Source organism: Galeopterus variegatus, unplaced genomic scaffold (genome assembly GCF_000696425.1).
Source record: "Galeopterus variegatus unplaced genomic scaffold, G_variegatus-3.0.2 Scaffold2181, whole genome shotgun sequence".
Taxonomy (NCBI): domain Eukaryota; kingdom Metazoa; phylum Chordata; class Mammalia; order Dermoptera; family Cynocephalidae; genus Galeopterus; species Galeopterus variegatus.
This window is the reverse complement of record NW_007728292.1, coordinates 9,225-27,222: the sequence shown is the minus strand read 5'-3', so window position 1 is coordinate 27,222 and position 17,998 is coordinate 9,225. Positions and strand designations below refer to the sequence as shown.

The window sequence follows — 17,998 nt, the reverse complement described above, 5'->3', positions numbered from 1 at the left end:
CCCATCTTTAACTATTAAATGGTTTTCTTATCATTTCATAATGAATAAATAAGAGAGATTCAGAAGTGGCCAACATCCTGAGTTTCTAATTTTCTAGTCTGGCTTTAACATCTGAAAAATTCATATCGATCTGTTTCTTTCAGTGGGCTGATGCCTCAGTGAAAAGAATAGGCATAATCGAGAAGTAATAATATAAGCAAATAAGACCAAGAGATACAATTTTCTAATTGTACATGATTTGTAAAAAAATACCTTTGAAGCACCTGTGCAGCACTAAAATTTCAAAGCAAAGGCAATTCAGGTCACCCTCACAAACATCTCTTGCCTAGAAAAACTGCCAAACTCTTTCTGTACTGACACAAATTTTCAATCCAAAATCAGCGAGTTCACTTCTTATTCACAAGGAGTAAGATTCACTTACTCATTTTATAGTGTTTACCAAATACTAAATATATTCTAGACATTCGATATTGAAATAAAAAATAAATAAATCCTGACCTCAAGGATCTCACAATAGCGAAGAAGGGCTGTTAAGTAGCCCAGGAGTAACCTAGGGGAGCTAAGGAGATCCATCCCTCTGTGAATTTCCTAATACTTTCTAAATTTCTGACTACATCTAATTTTTATATAGCTTCCTTTAGGTGTTAAAACCATTACATTCTTTCCAACACCTGCTAACCTCCATTTTAAGAAGCAAAATTTGCTAGAGGGTCAGGACTTTCCTGAAGAATACTTTGGGAAAGCAAACACTGAACCACAAGTATTTCCTGTATTAAAAGAGAAAGTTGTAATGGTTTTATATAGAGTCAGGGAAAAGAAACATTAGTTAAAGGCAGGAAATATGCAGTAAATATTTTAAAAGCTTAGATTTAGGTTTTCCAGTGAGGCAAGTCTATCTAAATTCAATACTTTCTATTCATTTTAACACAAAAACTGAGTAACTACAAACATCACTGCCTTATATACAAAAGCATACTGCATTCTTTAAAAAAAAAAAAAAAAAAAGCAACCTTTAGAAGGTTTTTATCAGGATGAAGTGTATGTTAGCTCAGAAGTAATGAATTTAGGGGGCCAGCCCGTGGCTCACTCGGGAGAATGTGGTGCTGATAACACCAAGGCCACGGGTTCGGATCCCATATAGGGATGGCCAGTTAGCTCACTGGCTGAGCGTGGTGCTGACAACACCAAGTGAAGGGTTAAGATCCCCTTACCGGTCATCTTTAAAAAAAAAAAAAGAAGAAGTAATGAATTTAGATTTAAGTAGGTTAAAAGACAAACTCCCCTCAGATAAAGCAGAAAGGCAATTAATTTTACTTTGCCCACTGTTACAAAACCTATTTTCCTCTAGAATTTGATTCAGAGTGACTCTATAGCCCCATATACTATAATTCAAAAAGTACTTAAACCTGAGCTTAATTTCACTTTTGGTAAAGAGGAAAGGAGAGAACAAAATCTAGGTTTTCTGAGAGAAAATAAAATCATGGATTCCTGTAACGATAGCTAAATATCAAGTACTTTAACTAAGCCCATCTACAAGCCATCAGGGTAATCATTTAATTTAAGGACCACTACTCAATTCTGAGGAAGCCCTAAAAAGCAAATCTCTCTAGGTAAAAACAAAGTTTATTTCCCTGATCAATAAAAACTAAATCAGATAAAATCTACAATGCAAGTACTAGCTAGATGGAGTTTTGACAAATGCTAATTAAGGTTTGAAATAGTCAATATTAAATTTTTTACACAGGCAATAAAACCATCATGCCAGGGGCAAAAGATTCACAAACAGATAAGACCATCTGAAAATACAGTGTTTAGTTTATCTTTAGAATGTAGTGAACTCATTGCTCCAGGTGACAGACACCTGAGGGGGAAGATATAAAAAATTAGGACCAACTTACATAGTAACTTCTATACCTTTTGGTATGTATATCAGATCTACTTATACTCTTTTCATGAAATTCATATCTAATCAATTCTGCCTCCAGCTGTTAAATGCATCCACTCTGAAAAAGAGAGGGAGAGACAGCAATTCAGTTTTGTTAAGGGCTTATGCTATGCTAAACATCTCATGAAATTTTCATTTAGGTACCATACTTGTCTCCATTGCACAGATAAAGAAATGACTCAGATGTTGGGTAACTTTCCCAAGGTTACAAAAGCAAGAAAATGGAATTTGAACCCAAATCTGTCACTACGTCATGCAATTCCAAATTAAATCGAGACTAGAGCTCAAACTATCTGGATTTTATTCCAAAGGACTGGAGATGAAACCATTTCCCATTATTTCCTTTCTCCAAAAGTAGAAAATACCAAATGCAAATGAACGTCTTAGAGAAGTTAAATAGCAATCCCTAAATAATTTGAGACATTCTTGGAAAAATTCCTCTAACAGGGCCGGCCCATGGCTCACCTGGGAGAGCGTGGTGCTGATAACACCAAGGCCGCGGGTTCAGATCCTATATAGGGATGGCTGGTTAGATCACTGGCTGAGCATGGTGCTGACACCACCAAGCTAAGGGTTAAGATCCCCTACCTGGTCATCTTTTTTTAAAAAAAAAAAAAAAAAGAAAGAAAGAAAAATTCCTCTAATACTGGAAAAACAATGGGTAAACAATAATACACTTTGGTTCCATCTGAAAAGCCTGATATTTAATCGAAGCAAATTATTAACTTGTCTTAAAAATGGGAACAACTACAGTTCATTTAATCTCTTCTCTTTACTATAATAATATTCCAACTGTGGAAGTTTTAGCTTATTGTTCCTAAGGACTCTTCTCCCCATCCCAACCCCCCTTTCCTGATAGTCAGTCCACTATAGAAAATGGAATATAAAGAAAAGTGTGATGTACAAAACAGAATATCACTTAAAATCCAACTATCCAGAGATAATCACAGGGGAAAATATTAACACGCATGTCTGATTTTAACAAAACTGAATGGTTACTTTACTGCTTTGTAACCTTTTCCTTTCACTAATATAATGTGAATTCCCTGCATCATTAAATATTCTTCTAAAACATAATTCTTAATGGCAACATAGTATTTCATCATGTATAAATGCCATAATTTCTTTTTCAAGCTAACAGCACTTAAAGGCAGATATTCTTTGGTTGCATAATTGCCTGCCTACTAATGGGAGCCATAGCATCCTTCTGTTTTTCATGTAAGAAGTTTGAGAATAAAAGGTGAAGGAAAAGTGCAAAGAATAACATGGCTGTTAAATTTTGAAATTGATTTTTACTTATTCAGACCACAAGTACTGCAAAAAAAAAAAAAAGGAGTGTGGTGACTATTACAGAAGATTCATGGAGAAAAATAAGCTGACACATTTTATATTCACTTAAAGAGTTACCAATACTTGTTTGTGCTGCTGACTTTAGTGTTAAATTACAGCAACCACATATTTGATAAGGGATTAGTATCTAAAATTCATAAAGAACTCTTACAAGTCAATAGCAGAAAAATGAATAACTAAATTAAAAAATAGTTGCAAAGGACCTGAACAGACATTTCTCCAAAGAAGACATAAAAATGGCCCACAGGTATATGAAAAGGTGCTCAAAACCACTATCATAAGGGAAATGTAAATTAAAACCACTATATCACCTCACACCCATAAGGATGGATAGTATCAAAAAGTCAAGAAATAGGGCCGGCCCCGTGGCGCACTCAGGAGAGTGCGGTGCTTGGGAGTGGAGTGGCGCTCCCGCTGTGGGTTCGGATCCTATATAGGGGTGGCCGGTGTGCTCACTGGCTGAGCACGGTGTGGGTGACACCAAGCCACGGGTTGCGATCCCCTTACAGGTCACAAAAAAGACAAAAAAAAAAAAAAGTCAAGAAATAACAAATATTGCCGAGGGTGTGGAGAAAAGGGAACCCTAGTACACTGCTAGTGAGAACTACAGATTGGTACAGCCATTATGGAAAACAGTGTGGAGGTTCCTAAGGAAATTAAAAACAACTACCACATGACCCACCAATCCCTCTTCTGGGTATATATCCAAAGGAGATGAAATCACCACCTCATAAAGATATCTGCACTCCCATGTTCATTGCAGCATTATTCATAATAGCCAAGACACAGAAACAACCTAATGTCCATCAACGGACAAATGGATAAAAAATGTGGTACACACACACACACACACACACACACACACATGGGAATATCATTCAGCCTTAAAAAATGAGATCCTACCATATGCCACAACATGAATGGACTTGGAGGACATTATACTAAGTGAAAAAAGCCAGACACAGAAAGAAAAATATGACATGATCTCACTTATATGTGAGAATATTAAAAAAAGAGAGAGAGCTCAAATACAGAGATAGAAAATGAGACAATGGTTATTACCACAGGAGTGGGGGAGAGGAAATGGGGAAATGTAGGTCAAAGGACACAAAATAGCAGATATATAGCACAAACATGTCTAGAGATTTAATGTACAACATGAGGACTAAAGTTAATAAAATTGTATTGTATTAGGGATGTTCGTTAAACAAGTAGGTTTTAGCTGTTCTTGTCACAAAAAAAGTAACTATGTGAGATGATAGCGATGTTAATCTGCTTCACTGTTATAACCATTTTATTATATATATATATATATACATAACATCATGTTGTTAACCTCAAATATGCACAATAAAATTTATTTTAAAAAATAAGAAATTATAGTTGTCTACCAAAAAACACTGGCCACGATGAAGAAATGTAGAACAAGAAAATTCTCAAACTGCCAGTGGAAGTGTAAATTAGTTAAACCATTATGGAGAACAATTTGGCAATATAATAAAAAAGAAGAAAAATAAAATTTAAAATAAAGAACAAAAATTTTAAAATGTAATAAAAAATAAGCTGACCTCCAATTCTAGGTACATATCCTAAAGAAATTCTAGCATATGTGCAAAGGAGACATGTTTAAGAATGTTCATGGCAACACTTTTTAATAGCACCTAATTAGCAAAAAAAAATCTAAATATCCACCAATAGCAGATAGATAAATTACAGTATATCCATATAACTTAATATTAAACAGGAGCGAAAAGTGGGCAATCTAGATTGATGCTGCCCAGGGGCTGGCCGGTTAGCTCACCCAGTAGAAAATGGTGCTGATTAACACTATGGTCAAGGGTTCGGATCCCCATACTGGCAAGCCACCAAAAAAAAAAAAAAAAGATTGCTGCTGCCCAGGGAAAATATGCAAGCCACAAATGTAATTTCTGGCCCATTCACAGAAAAAAAAAGATATTAACACAGGCTGGCTGGTTAGCTCAGCTGGTTTGACAGCAGTGTTATAACACCAGGGTTAACGTTTGGATCCCTGTACTAGCCAACTGCCAAAAAAAAAAAAGAAAAGAAAGAAAGAAAGAAAGAAATTAACAGAAACTGTCCCTGAGGAAGCTGTGACATTAGAATTACTGGCAGGGACTTAAAACCTACTGTCTTAAATATGCTCAAAGAACTACAGGAAACCATGGACAAAAAGAACTAAAGGAAATCAGAATGTCTCACCAAGATAAGAATATTTAAAAAAAAAAAAAAGGGCTGGCCACTTAGCTCAGTTGGTTAGAGCACAGTGTTATAACACCAAGGTCAAGGGTTTGGATCCCCATACCATCCAGCCACCAAAACAACAAAAAGGAACCAAATAAAATTTGGGAGCTTAAAAGTACAATAATGAAAATGAAAATTCACTACAGAGGGGTTCAACAGAAGATATGAACAGGAACAAGAAAGAATCAGTGAACTGGAAGACAGCTCCATTGAAACTACCCAGCATGAGCAGCAGAAAGAAAAAAGAACAGAGAAAAATTAACAGAGTTTTACAGATCTGCACAAGCCCATCAAGCATACTCACACACAATGAGTCACAGAAAGAGATAAAGAGAAGAAAACAGAAAGAATATTTGAAGAAATAATGACCAAAAACTTCCCAAATTTCATGAAATACATGAACCTACATCCAAGAACCTCAACAAACTCCAAGCAGGATAAACACAAAGAGATCCACACTGAGACATAATTTAATCAAATTGTCAAAGGCCAAAGAGAATCTCAAAATCAGCAAGAGAAGTGACAAGTACAAGGGATTCCTCATTAAGATTCACAGTAGATCCTCATTAACAGCTGAACACCATGGAGACCAGAAAAGAGTGGGATGATATTTAAAGTACTCAAAAACTGTCAACCAAGAATTCCATATTCAGCAAACATGTCCTTGAAAATTAGAGGAGGAATTTCCAGAAAAAACAAAAGATGAGAGAATTCATTGCTAGTAGACCTGCCCTACAGGAAATGCTAAAGGAAATGCTTCAGGCTAAAATGAAAGTAATCTGGGGCCGCCCGGTGGCGCACTGCTACAGTGCACCGCTTGAGAGCGCGGTGGCGCTCCCGCCGAGGGTTCGGATCCCACATACAGACCGGTTCCCGCTCACTGGCTGAGCGAGGTGCGGGCGCAACACCGAGGGTTGCGATCCCGTTGCCGGTCCGGTCCGGTACGAGCGCGACACTGAGGGTTGCGATCCCTTGCCGGACACGAAAAAAGACAAAAAGGAAAAAAATAAAAAATAAAAAATAAATAAGTAAATAAATAAAATAAAGTGAAAGTAATCTGAAGCTATATATTTTTTTTTTTAAAAAAAAAAAGAAGAACTGAGATATTCAGTAAGCTGTGTTGGATGAACTACAGTCAGCCTTTGAAAGAAATGTATTATTTCATATGCTTCACAAGTAACAGGTCCAGTCACTTTAATATGAAACATTCACCCTTAATTCTCTGCTTTTAAATAGATAATCAGAATACACCGTGAAAATTCATAATAAGAGTGTTTGGTTTTGAACTTCAGGGGTATCTGAGGTAGGTAGGAAAGGGAAAAAGCAAGAAAAATGAGAGGTGGGCAAATTCTCCCCAACTCTATAGAAAGTAACCAAGCCTAACTTCAAATTTCTAAATTAAATGGCAAAGAATGAACTAATTAATATATTCCTACCAAAACACATAATCACAGGGAAACATCAGACAAGTTCAAATCAACTAGCCTATGTTCTTTTTTTTTTTTTTTTTTTGTTTTTTGTCGTTTTCCGTGTCCGGCAACGGATCGCAACCCTCAGTGTTGCCCCCGCGCCTCGCTCAGCCAATGAGCGGGAACCGGTCTGTATGTGGGATCCGAACCCTCGGGCGGGAGCGCCGCCGCGCTTCCCAAGCGGCGCACTTATCCAGTGCGCCACCGGGCCGGCCCTAGCCTATGTTCTTTTAAAAATGGTGAGATGAAAAAATGGCAAGGTGAAATTCTCCAGATTAAATTACATTAGAGACATGACAATGAAAGGCTACATGTGTTCCAGAATTGGATTGTGGATCAGAAAATAATAAATTTGTGTCTTTCACGATGAAGGACATTATGAAGCAACTGACAAAATGTAAATCAGGTCTGTAGATAAGAAAATAGTATGGTATCCATGCTAATTTCCAATTTAGCTAACTATACTGGGGTTATACAGTAGAATATTCCTGGTTTGGGGAAATACATATTGAAGTATTTAGGGGTAAAGGAACATCATGTCTGCAATTTACTCTGAAATGATGCAGAAAAATAACAATAGAGAGAGAATAATAAAGTAAATGTGGTAAAATATTACCATTTGCTCAATCTGGATGAAAGGCACATGAGAATCTTTGTACTATTTTTGCATACTTTGCATATTTTCTATAAGTCTGAAATTATATTTTTTTAACCTTTTATACAGTAAAAAGGGATAATCATTCTTTTTTTTTTAAAAAAGATGACCGGTAAGGGGATCTTAACCCTTGACTTGGTGTTGTCAGCACCACGCTCTCCTGAGTGAGCCACGGGCCGGCCCGGATAATCATTCTTTATCTCCCTAAAAGTAGATCAGATTTGTCTTCTGAGGTTACAGTTATAAAAAACAATCATTCAATAAAATATTACATGAAATCAATGAGACATGGACTAGAAAGTTGTTTTATTACAAATGTCTCTGGGACTGGCAGGTTAGCTAACTTTGCTAACCAACCAGTTGCCCCCCACCCCCAAAAAAAGCCTTTGATCTATGAATGGATATTCTTGGATTTTTTTGTTTGTTTTGTTTTTGAGGGTTTTGTGGGGGTTTTTTTGCATCTGGCCAGTACGGGGATCCAAACCCTTGACCTTGGTATTATCAGCACCACGCTCTACCAAATAAGCTAACCAGATACCCTAAAAACACATTTAGTAATAACACCAAAACATTTTCTGGAGAGGGGAGGAGGCTGGGTTACTAGGCAAAATGTATATTAATATAGATTTTTTTAAGTATAATATAAGCTCCAGGGGGACAAGGCTCTTACCTGTCTTGTTCATCAATGCAGTACTTAGAACAGTTCCTGGCACATGGTAATAGCAATCAATAACAACTAACATTTGAGTAATTATTACATCCCAACCACTAATCTAAGTGCTATATGTCCATTAACTCATCTAACTGTCATTCCACCCAAGAAATATTTGGTGCATGAATTAGTACTTTTTGCAGGATGAGAATTACAGTCAGTTCCTCAATAATGTAAGATATGGGTTCCTAAAATTTACCAAACTACAGAAAATTGTGCAATGAACATCATAGAACTCATAGGGGAAGTGGGATTAGAAGCAAAACTCAAAAAACTTTGTCAGTTACACCCTTTTTAAAAAAAGATAGAAACCTAATACAAGGAGTCTTCAAAAAGTTCATGGAAAGAATTGTTTTTAATTCCATCTTCTATCATATCTTTTAATTCCATTTTTCCATGAACTATTTGAAGTACCTTCACACAGTTTTACACAGTTTATACATGTTAAAAGATTACAAAATGCACAAATACAACAATAAATATAGCACTTTACCTTGAGAAAGACCTGAAGTTTGCTTGTGGAAGTGGGCATCAGAAGGGTTGCAGCTCGTGAATTATTGTGAAGTGGTGGAAGGAAGGTTATCTGAAATCGATGGAAAACTGTAACAACAGAAGTGGATGGGTGTGGTTCATAATGCAAGTGGTAAACTGAGGTAGCTGGTAGATGTTTGAGGTGTGCGAATGTATATGCATGTATTTTTAGGCAGCTCTGTTCAGCTGGGTGCAGTTTCTTGGATTTACCAAGTGCAGGAATCAGCAAACTCTTTCTATAAAGGGCCAGAAAGTATTTTTGGCTTTGTGGGCCATAAGGTCTCTTTTGCAGCTATTCAACTCTGCCATTCCAGTGCAAAAGCAGCAATAGAAAATATAAACAAATGGCCACAGGTGTATTCCAACAGAACTTTAAAAGGCCACCAGTTGGTAGGCCACAGTTTGTTTACCCCTGACCCTGCAGATTAAATCCTGCAAAAGCAAATGCAAAATTTGCCTTATGCTCAAATTGTTCCCTGATGTTTTTTTGACCGGCCATCCCTATATGGGATCCGAACCCGTGGCCTTGGTGTTATCAGCACCGCACTCTCCCGAGTGAGCCACAGGCCGGCCCCATCACTGCTCTTTTAAAAGACCAATTAAAATAGCCATTCTTTTCAATGTCTGATAAGATCCTTTCTAGCCTACAGTCTATTATTTTGTTCCTCTTCTCTTTTTTTTTTTCTTAAAAGATGACCGGTAAGGGGATCTTAACCCTTGACTTGGTGTTGTCAGCACCACGCTCAGCCAGTGAGCGAACCAGCCATCCCTATATGGGATCCAAACCCGTGGCTTTGGTGTTATCAGCACCGCACTCTCCCGAGTGAGCCACAGGCCGGCCCCAAATTCACATTTTCAATACAAGCATTACAGCAGAAACTAAATTTGGAATTCTACCAAATAAACTAAAATAACTAATATAATCCAAATAAGCAAAATAATGAATCCAGTATTACTCAAAAATAAATTATTTTTGATTTTGGATTTCATAAGTCAAATGTTACCCAGACGTTCACTGACCACTTCAAATGATTAAAATAAAGACAACTAAAGATAGATTTTGATCATAGTCATTCAAAACCTGTGCATTAAATTCTATGCAATCTTTAAGAAAAGTAGGTAACACTTTTGACAGTTCTGAATTGAAATTATAAGGCTCATTCACAAGGGAACACGTTAACTTTTAAAAGATCATCAAGCCACAAAAGCTAACATATAAATATAATACTTGTCCAGGAGCTGAGTTAAAAATTCTAAGTTGACTTCTTCCAAATAGAAAATGCTAATATATACAACATTCCTTTGCTCAAGCTGCTATTCCTCACATCTGGAATCCTCCCACAGTCGTCTTTGTCAAAACTGTACCCATCTTCCAAGGGCCAGATTCAAACGATATCTCTCTATAAACATTTCCTTGGTCCCTATCAGAAATGTCTTCCTACTTTGAAATCCCACAGCAACTTACTTTTACCTTATGCAGCATTTATCACTTCATATTCTGCTCCAAAACTATTTGTGTACATGTCTTATTTCCTCTGCTATGTGGAAAATAAGACCAATCTTGAGCCATACTATGAGTTAGCCTTAATCTTTAGTACCTCTACCAGGACTGCCCTCTCACAGCCAATCCTTAACTGCTACTCATTCAAGACTCAATACAGGGGCTGGCTGGCTAGCTCAGTTGGTTAGACCAAGGTCCAGGGTTCGATCCCTGTCCTGGCCAGTTGCCAAAGGGGGAAAAAAAAGACACAATACAGGTACCATCTCCTCTGTAAAACTTTTCTAGACATCCCCAAAATTATGCTTTTCTTCATTTCTGATCCCTAGCAGAACCAACATATTTTCCTACTAGCACTGTTTTATAACTGCTTATTTACTTACCTGTCTCTCTCACTAGACATTCTTAGCCTTAAGGCGGCAGGAATTACCCTTTTCATACCCTAGCACAGTGCCTACCTAGCCCCTAGATGATACTCAAGCATTTAATCAACTAATAAAGCATTCCCCCAAAATATGGAGTGTAGGATATATACATGTGAACACCATTGCCATGCCAATAATTTCTTAGAACAAATACTGAACTAAACAGTTAAGAGAGATCCCAGGAATGGCTGGACTACAGATCCCAGGAATGGCTACTTCAAGACAAAACTGAGATACTAAGTCTCAGAGACAGGATATGAAAATAGCAAGCACAAAATTCAAAGAACCTTTTCCCAGGGCAAAAAAGAACTAGAACTAATGGTCTTTTCAGAAGTATCATCTTCAGAGCCAGAGCGGCGGCAGCAGCAGGACTGCCGTGGCGCCAGGCGACCCAGAGAGAGTGCGGGGGGATGCTGGCTGCGGGGACCCAGTAACAGCGTGAGAGGTAATAGGTATTGACAAGTTTGCATCATGCGTGAGTATAAGCTGGTCGTTCTTGGATCAGGAGGCGTTGGAAAGTCCGCTCTGACTGTACAGTTTGTTCAAGGAATTTTTGTTGAAAAATATGATCCTACGATAGAAGATTCTTACAGAAAGCAAGTTGAAGTAGATGCACAACAGTGTATGCTTGAAATCTTGGATACTGCAGGAACGGAACAACTCACAGCAATTAGGGATTTGTACATGAAAAATGGACAAGGCTTTGCATTAGTTTATTACATCACAGCACAGTCCACATTTAACGATTTATAAGGTCTGAGAGAACAGATTCTTCGAGTTAAAGATACTGATCATGTTCCAATGATTCTGGTTGGTAATAAGTGTGACTTGGAAGACAAAAGAGTTGTAGAAAAGGAACAAGGTCAAAATCTAGCAAGACCATGGAACAACTGTGCATTCTTAGAATCTTCTGCAAAATCAAATATAAATGTTAATGAGATCTTTTATGACCTAGTGCAGCAAATTAACAGAAAAATTCCAGTGCCTGGGAAGGCCTGCAAAAAGTCAATATGTCAGCTGCTTTAATATACTAAATGCATTGTAGCTCTGAGCCAGGTCTGAAGAACTGTTGCCCAATTCAACAGTGCCAGCATTCCAACTTTGTTAAACCTACCAGCATCTTAAATGGACTTTCCTGTGGTGGGTACCCTGTAACAGGCGGATGAAAGCTACTATATCAGTTTGCACATTCTAATCACTTTCCAGTATCACAAGAGAGATTTTTACTTATATAACAGTCCTAGAGTATGCAGATGGTAAAACCAGAGGCTACATCCAGTATTTACTGCTAAGAGACATTCTTCATCCACCAATGTTGTACATGTATGAAAATGGTGTACTGTCAGGCCGACCCGGTGGCGCACTAGGAAGTGCGCCGCTTGGGAGCACAGCGGCGCTCCTGCCGAGGGTTCGGATCCCATGTGGTAACCGGTTCCCGCTCACTGGCTGAGTGTGGCGCGGGTGTGACACTGAGGGTTGCGATCCCGTTGCCGATCCCCGGTACAGGCGCGACACCGAGGGTTGCGATCCCGTTACCGGCCAGTAAAAAAGACAAAAAGGAAAAAAAAAAAAAAAAAGAAAATGGTGTACTGTGTACTTTAACTTTGTATTAGAGAGTACAATAATGTAAATCCTAAAAGCTCCACTATTTTAGCATAATAAAAAAAGTCCAAAGAGCTCCTATATAAACTACTCCAGATGACTTCGCTTCTTTGAGACTTGTAACTTATTGTATTTTTTTTTAAGAAATTCAAGGTCATTATCATTGTACTGTACAAAATAAGTGCTCTGATTAACACAGCTATATCGGTTTTTTAATTCTTAAAAAACTTGTGGAGACAGTGATCATGTCTTTAAAATACAATAGTCCTTTCAGTATAATGTCTTAAAGACGTTGCCTTTAATATCTGTTGGGAAGGAAATGTCCAGACTTTTCAAATCTCTTTTTATGTTTCCTTTTTTGTTTACATAGGGAACAATGTTTATAGTTGTGTTTACAGTGGGGGTCTACAACAAATGCATATTTTCAAACAATTTTTTAACAATTTTTGTAAATCATTTTCAGGCTTCTACAGCTGTAGATTCTCACTGTGAATCCCTTGCTTGCTCATGCATAAGTGTATCTGCAATGCCAAATATACAGGTTTAGTATTTTTGCCTGTTAGTGATTGTTTCACATGTGTAACGTTTTGGTTGAAATGTTAAATGGTGGACAAGTACTGTGAGTGGTGGACGAGTACTGTGGATGTGAATGTGGGAAGTAATTTTAATCATGTGTAATTGGTCACAAGGCCTAATTTGCAGTAACTATTGCTGTTTTATTTAACAATGCCTTGTTGCTTTGTATGTATTAACATTTGGGTGTAAAGATTGTATGTCTATCCAACAGGGAGCCACAGTATTTAAATTGACCAACCTGATGTTACAACTACTTTGAGGTGGCCAAACTTAAACTAAAAGCCTTAATTAAAGTGGTGCAATAACTTAGCATCAATAGTTCAATAAATTTGGATCGCCATGCAAGGGCTTGCATTATAATTACTTGCCAAAAAAAAGTATCATCTTCAATCTGTAAGAAAAATAATCTAAGTGATTCATTTTCAGAAATGACTTATCTGAGGGTGTTTTAACTGACTCAGGCCCAACCCAAAAGTTCTCAACAATCTAAGTGATTCACTTTCAGAATTGACTTATCTGAGGGTGTTCTAACTGATTCAGGCCCAGCCCAAAAGTTGTCTGTCTGGTCCAGCCTATTCCCAGAGGGTCTCTGAACAGACAGAGCTCTCCTTGAGATGGTAATTAGTTACTAGCCCCCACTGTTTTCTGCATTCCCTAGTGTTTCTCCTTTCACAGGGCTTAAGTGGGCCTTTTTCGCAGGCTTGTCCTGAGCCCCCAGACAAAGGGGGTAATAAATTTTAGCCTTCACTCGGGAAGACTATGCACCCCATAGTACTCAGCCAACGAGGAAGTGGGGGGAGGGACTTGCGTACTAGGGAATAAATTGCTTGCTACAGCCCTTTTCCGTGTGCCTGTCCCATTCACAGACACCCGAATTTGCAAGGCCGTTATTGAAGTCTCACTTCACTGTACCTCGTGTCTCCGTGTCCATCCTTTGGCATTGGATGGGTGAGAGCATTTCTCACACAATCATAAAAGAGCAGAAGTACAATGGATATAGTAATCTTTCAAAATAGAACACATCCTGAGCCACAATAATTAACAAACTTCCCAGCAAAAATGTTTTTCCTTTCCAACAAATGCTTGCAAAAGTATGTGTACATGATACTATGACAAATATGAGCAAAAAAACCCCTATACTAACCATGTGAGTTTTAAGGCAAAAAAGACATACACTGAATAAACTTTCCCTCATCACCACCCTTCTCCCTACCCCTGCCAAAAGGCAGACAAAATTTTTAAATAATCAACACTCATATAATCAGAATTATCTTTTAAAAAATAACTTCATAGAGCATGTAGCAGAAGTTCATTCTGCAAATGACAATGCAGAGGCCTGGAAAGGATAAATGATTTGTCCAAGGTCATACAATCAGTTAAGCAACAGAGCTGTAACTAGAAAACCCAGGTTTGGCTCACAGTTCAGTATTCATTCCTCTATACCAAGCAGTTCTCAAACTATTAGTCTCAGGACCTCTTTACTTTCCTAAAAATTAATGAAGATACCAAAGAGCTCTAGTTTATGTCTTTTAAGAACCGCTGTTATAAACATGTTACCTCCTCCAGAACACCTGCAGGACTTATTGGTATCTATTAAACTTACTCCCATTTTACAGATGGAGAAATGGGAGTTTAAACACCTTAGATGTCAATTATCAAGCTGATCGTAAGACAAGCATTAGGATACAGGTAGAGAGAGATACTACTCAGACACTCCTTTTACTGCTCTGCTATATTCAACATTCCTAAAGGAACATCTATGCACCATTTTTCACTGGCTTAGACCATTTGAATAGCTTCTGCTAATATCCAAGAGAACATTCAAAGTGTGGGGGAAGGTACTTCACGTAAACTCAAGGATTGCATGTATCCTGTCACCTAATCCATAAGTTTATTTAGACTCCAAAAGTGAAAAAGGCACATAAATACACACTTTCTTATGAAAAAAATTATTTCACACACCTATATCTATATAGAAATATTCTTTTAAGTACTACATTTATCTTACCTCTAGAAATAAGATATATAAACTAAAAGCTTATGGCCAACTACATATCAAGGGTTGCCAATAAGAAGAACTGGCCTGACCAAAATTAAGGTCACAAATGTCCTTTTCACCCCAAACCATAACATAAGCAAACAATTAGTATTTAAATACTTTCAAAACCCTTTATAAAATTTGCATCTCCTCCCCCTCCATAGGCCCAGCTTGATGCTTTACACAGAGTGGAAATGCAAATATTTCACAGATAACACTGTTCAACAATTAGGTTACTATGCAATTGCTTCTTAACTACCACTCTAACAGACAATAAGACATTCAACATCTCTCAATTTAGACAACTTCTGCCTTTTTAAATTTAAGACCCATAACAAGTTACACAACTGTCAGCTTTTCAAGTAACCAGTTGTCATGAGGACTAGAATCACAAGTTCCATCAAATCTACCAATACGAAGATCTTTGTATAAAAATAAAGTTATCAATCAGAGACTCATCTTTTATAATGCCAAAACCTTAAAGAAACAAGCCAATGTTATTTAAAACAAAACAAACAACAAAAAAAGCTTTAAGAACAACAACAAAACCTTTAAAGACTGAACCACTGATTCCTGTATGATTTAGTCCAGTCCTCAGTTTATTTTCCTCTCTCTTGCCTTTTGGCCATTTTTTCACCATAGAATCCTAGAACATTTCTTTTTTATATAAACACAAGTAAAAATTGAACTAATCTTTTAAGTGCTCCTACTTTTAAGTGCTCAACAGAAGATCTGATAAAGAAAAAATCTGGAACCACTGTGTAAATAAAATTAATGATGATGCAAAGAACTGCTCATATTATTTCTTCTTCACATTAGAAGAGTATCAAGAGTAAAGTGGTATTGTGCGTTCAATTCACTCAAGCATTACCCGTCAAATTCTCCCTTAACTGTGATTATGGCTTTGGAGATGAATGACACTTCAGCCCGAGTTCTTTCATAGTAAATAATTAGGAAGTATCACACTTTTTAATTAATCCCTGTATATATGTGGTTCTTTACAAGGGGTTTCTCAAGTAGCTTAAAACTCTCCTGGAATTAAATGTTTCAGTTATCCCACTATACAATACATCTGGACATAAAAGATATAACAATATAAACAGTTACAAAATCACAGACCTACAACAAATGAGAGTAACATAAACTTCTTCGGTTGTAAAACCTCGGATAAATTTAAATGGTCATAATCAGGTTAGACCTGGCAGTTCAAGAAGGTATTAATGATTTGAGGTTAAGAACATAAGCTCTGGTGTCAAGACTGGGTTCTACTTAAGTTCCTCCAATTGCAAGCTGTATAACTTTGATCAAGTTCTTTGGTTTCTCTGTGCCTCGGTTTCCCCATCTGCAAAATGAGAAAACTAAGTGTGTACCCCCATAGGGCTATTTTGAGAATCAAGATTATACATGTGAAGGACAATGATAAGCACATAATTTTATTTATGATTATAATTCTTACCACCAAGATCTACAAAAATTCAAGACCAGTCAGAAAAACTGACCCTGGCATAAAATGTATTATTCTATTCAGAAATTCCATTTATGTTATTTGTTCACCCTAAAAAGGGGAAGAAAATCCAAGTTCAACCTATGATTTTAAATGTAGACTTTGTAAGACGGAGTAAAATCTAGAGGTCATATTTAACTGTAAGTTACACCATTCATGCATGTGAACATGACTGCCTGATAATAAACAGCCAGCAAGTTATACTGGGTACCTCTTACATGCCTAATATCACCTTAAAGGTTTGTTGTACTTGAGCCAACTGAAACAAATTCAGAAACCAAAGCCACAATCTTTACACAATTAGGGATCTATAACTAAGAACTAAAGTATATTTTTCTCCGGGTAAGGAAAACATCATCTACCTACGGCTTGTTAATGAAGAAAAACAGGCATTAAGTATCATAGTCTCATTCCCAAATTCTACATTCTAGCTATAAGTGCTCTAAAAACGTAGGCCATCTTAATAGTTGCTCAAAGGTACATTTTGCCAACCAAGAATGCAATTCTAATCCGTACTCCCTGTAATTTCATTTTTCCACTAGGCGTCAAGGATGCATCTCAGAGTAGAAAAATTACTTAATTCACGTCGGGGGATGAAAAGGCAAATGTCGAAAACTGCCTGAAAAGCAAGCCAGCCAGCCACCTTTGTCAAAGTGGTATACACATTTAACATTAACTACCCAAAGTTTTAGACACTGTCAAGAGGCAAATCAGAACCACACGAGAAAAACAGCCAGAACCTAATAAACGAGCTTGATTGGTAAGAAGTAGCCCGCCATGGGCCGGCCCGTGGCGCACTCTCCTGGGGCGCTGGGATCGCAGCGATGCTCCCGCCGCGGGTTCGGATCCTATATAGGACTGGCCGGTGCGCTCACTGGCTGAGTGCTGTGCCGGCGACACCACATCAAGGGTTGCGATTCCCTTACCGGTCACGCAAAAGACAAAAAAAAAAAAAAGAAGCAGCAGCAGCCCGCCAGGCACAGCTTCCCTTGCAATGTTACTTTGCATCAACCCACGTTAACCTGCTCTCCATCCCTCATGGAATGAATAAATAAATAAACAGAGTCTTAGTTACTTCTACTCAAAATTTGCCCAAGAAGTGGGGAAACATTTGAGGTCCCATTAAAGCTGGGTTTTACAAAAAGTAGTATCCTGGGGTCCTCTGGAAGCAATACCCTGCGTTAGTATCCCTTTGGCTAGAGATAAATTCACCCAAGGATATCCTCCAGGATCTGGAATAGAGAAGGAATCTAAACACCTGGCAAGACCCACCACTCCCCGACTCCCCCAAAAAAGGCTTGTTTCCGAGGGCTGCAGGAAAAGAAAAAGATCCCGCAAGGCCTGGGTACTTCCCGTCTCCAGCGGTCTAAATGCCACTACGTCGCCCCAGGATCTCACATCCTCCAGTCTGCCCACCCGCCCCTGCCCCTC

The 17,998-nt window shown here is 37.8% G+C and overlaps 1 protein-coding gene and 1 pseudogene across 6 annotated transcripts in view; one reads left to right on the top strand and one right to left on the bottom strand.

The window, feature by feature from the left end:
* ATRX (alpha thalassemia/mental retardation syndrome X-linked) overlaps positions 1–17,998 on the bottom strand; it is a 206,356-nt gene that overhangs the window by 187,584 nt on the left and 774 nt on the right. Inside the window, exons 2-3 of one of the 5 annotated variants that reach the window (XM_008580865.1) lie at positions 8,887–8,993; positions 1,899–2,003 (exon numbers count right to left, since the gene is read on the bottom strand). The exons of the other annotated variants lie outside the window; for them this stretch is intronic. The gene's annotated coding sequence lies outside the window, so the exon portion shown is untranslated. The remainder of the gene's footprint in view (positions 1–1,898; positions 2,004–8,886; positions 8,994–17,998) is intronic. 5 annotated transcript variants of the gene reach the window in all.
* Positions 11,291–11,990, top strand: LOC103597066 (annotated as a pseudogene). The gene has a single exon (XR_551083.1). The product of XR_551083.1 is annotated as a ras-related protein Rap-1b pseudogene (transcript).